The sequence below is a fragment of the Phoca vitulina genome, unplaced genomic scaffold (genome assembly GCF_004348235.1).
Source record: "Phoca vitulina isolate PV1807 unplaced genomic scaffold, GSC_HSeal_1.0 scaffold35, whole genome shotgun sequence".
Classification (NCBI taxonomy): domain Eukaryota; kingdom Metazoa; phylum Chordata; class Mammalia; order Carnivora; family Phocidae; genus Phoca; species Phoca vitulina.
This window is the reverse complement of record NW_022589738.1, coordinates 19423255-19426455: the sequence shown is the minus strand read 5'-3', so window position 1 is coordinate 19426455 and position 3201 is coordinate 19423255. Positions and strand designations below refer to the sequence as shown.

Genomic DNA, 3201 nt, shown 5'->3' with positions numbered 1-3201 from the left:
TATTCCATTGTATGTATATACCACATTTTTTTATTCTTTTTTTAAGATTTTATTTATTTATTTGACAGAGAGAGAGAGAGAGAGAGCACAAGCAGGGGGAGCAGCAGAGAGAGAGGGAGAAGCAGGCTCTCCGCTGAGCAAGGAGCCCAATGTGGGGCTCCATCCCAGGACCCCGGGATCATGACCAGAGCCAAAGGCAGACACTTAACTGACTGAGCCACGCAGGCGCCCCAAAACTACCCACTTATACCACATTTTCTTTATGCACTCATCTGTCCATGGACATTTAGGTTGTATCCATAACTTGGCTATTGTGAATAATGCTGCAATGAACATGGGAGTGCAGAAATGTCTTCAAGATCCTGATTTCCATTCTTTTGGATAAATACCCAGAAGTGGGATTGCTGGATCATATGGTAGTTCTATTTTTAATTTTTTGAAGAACCTCCATACTGGTTTCCAGAATGGCTACACCAATTTACATTCCTACCAACAGTGCACAAGGGTTCCAACTTCTCCACATCCTCACTAATACTTGTTATTTTTTTTTATAACAGTCATCCTGACAAGTGTGAAGTGATATCTTTTTTTTTTTTTGAAAGCGCGAACGCAGTCCCCCACTACCACAAATTATGCAGTCGAGTTTCCCACATTTGGGGAAATCGCAGGGGTCAGCACATCCGGAGTGCAATGGATAAGCCTCGCCCTGGGAAAACCACCTTCGTGATCATAGTATCTCCCCTGCCAGGTAAGTATGTGTATGAAGTGATATCTTATTGCAGTTTTGATTTGCATTTCCCTGATGATTAGTGATGTTGAGCATCTTTTCATGCACCCGTTGGCCATTTGTATGTCTTTAGACAAATGTCTGTTCAAGTCCTGCCCATTTTTACATTGGGTTATTTGGATTTTTTGCTATTGAATTGTAGGAAATTCTTTTTTTTTTTTTTGAAATTCTTTTATTTTTTAAGATTTTGTTCATTTATTTGAGAGGGAGCGAGAGCGAGCGAGCGAGAGACACAAACACACGAGCACGAGCTGGGGGGGACGGCAAGGGGCAGAGAGGGAGAAGCAGACTCCCTGATGAGCCCAACATGGGACTCGATCCCAGGACCCTGAGATCATGACCTGAGACAAAAGCAGGTGCTTAACTGACTGAGCCACTCAGGTGCCCCCCTTTCTTTAAATTCTTTTTTTTTTTTTTTTTTTTTGACAGAGAGAGAGCACAAGTAGGCAGAGTGGTAGACAGAGGGAGAAGGAGAAGCAGACTCTCCGCTGAGCAGGGAGCCCGATGTGGGGCTCGATCCTAGGACTCCGGGATCATGACCTGAGCCGAAGGCAGACGCTTAACGACTGAGCCACCCAGGCGCCCCTCTTTAAATTCTTATAGATTTTGAATATGAACCCCTTATCAAATAGGTGGTTTGCAAATATTTTCTCCCATTCCGTAGGCTGCCTATTCACTCTGCTGATTGTTTCCTTTGCTGTGCAGAAGCTTGTTAGTCTGATGCGGTCCCACTTGTTTATTTTTGCTTTTGTTGCCTGTGCTTTTGGTGTCAAATCTGGGAAATCGTTACCAACACCAATGTCAAGGAGCCTCTCCTCTACATCTTCTTTGAGGAATTCTACAGTTTCACGTCTTCCGTTTAAGTCTTTAATCCATTTTGAGTTGGTTTTCATGGATGGTGTAAGACAGGGGCCTAATTCCATTCTTTTGCATGGGGCACTTGTTTCAAAATGAAGAGACCAGCTCAAGGATTTGGCCAAAGTCCTGCAGCTCCTGGGGAAGCCCGGATCAGGAGAGGGTGCCCCAAAGATGCAGCAAGTGGCTCTCCTGGGTTGGATGGGGAGAGAATGGGGAAGGACAGAAAGGAGCAAAGCATAGGCTGGGGTCACCCAGGCCCCTTTGCTCCCAGTGAGGTCAGCGTGGCTCCACACTGTCCATCTCTGGGCCTTCCTGGGCAGCCCATGACAAAAACCCTAAGGAACCTGGGGCTGCCAGGGCTGGGGGTTCACAAGGGACTGACTCTATTGGAGATTGCCATACCCCTTCCTGGACATCTGCCTGGGGAGCACATTCCGAAGAACAGACTTAACTCACATAGTTACTGCTTTTCTGCATTCCTTTTTTTTTTTTTTAAACATTTTTACAAAATATGTATGAATCCTTGAACTCGGGATGCCTGGGTGGCTCAGTCGTTAAGCATCTGCCTTCCGCTAAGGTCATGATCCCAGGTCCTGGGATCGAGCCCTGCATCGGGCTCCCTGCTCCGCGGGAAACCTGCTTCTCCCTCTCCCACTCCGCCTGCTTGTGTTCCCTCTCTCTCTGTGTCTCTCTCTGTCAAATAAATAAATAAAATCTTAAAAAAAAAAAAAGAGTCTGCCTTCGGCTCAGGTCATGATCCTGGGGTCCTGGGATTGAGTCCCGCATTGGGCTCCCTACTCAGCAGAGAGCCTGCTTCTCCCTCTCCCTCTGTCCCTTCCCCCCGTTCATGCTCTCTCTCTCTGGCTCACTCTCTCTCAAATAAATAAATAAATAAATAATCTTTAAGAAAAATCTCTGAACTTAAAGTATTTCTGCAAGTATTTAAACTTTATGTAAATGATGTCAGTGCATGCGTTCTTACGCAGTGTGCCTTATTCTTCTCAACATATTTCCTGGAGATTACGCCTTTCTTGGTTTTAGTACAAATGACACTCCACAGGTTGTATTATTCATATTTTTAAAGATTTTATTTATTTATTTGAGAGAGAGAGAGCATGAGCATGGGGGGGGTACGGGGGGAGGGGCAGAGGGAGAAGCACACTCCCCACTGAGCAGGGAACCCAACTCGGGGCTCGATCCCAGGACCCTGAGATCATGACCTGAGCCGAAGGCAGACACTTAACGACTGAGCCACCCAGGCGCCCCTAAAGATTTATTTATTTATTTTAGAGAGAGAGAGAGAGCATGAACGGGAGAGGCAGAGGGAGAAGGAGAGAAGCAGACTCCATGTGGAGCTCAGAGCCCAAGGCGGGGCTTGATCTCAGGACCCTGAGATCACAACTTGAGTTGAAGTCAGATGCTTAATTGACTGAGCCACCCAGGCACCCCAATGGTATGTATTGATTAACAGACATTTTTAAATTGAAAATAGAAGAATCAAATGATCTTTCCTGTGTAGTTTGTACGTTTATATCTAATTTAAGAAATTCTTTTTT

General features: G+C 45.5%; 1 non-coding gene across 1 annotated transcript; it reads right to left on the bottom strand.

Moving 5' to 3' along the window:
* Positions 1 to 596: 596 nt before the first annotated feature.
* Positions 597 to 756, bottom strand: LOC116646180. The gene has a single exon (XR_004302079.1). It is a non-coding gene; the product is annotated as a U1 spliceosomal RNA (small nuclear RNA).
* Between the last annotated feature and the right edge of the window lie 2445 nt (positions 757 to 3201).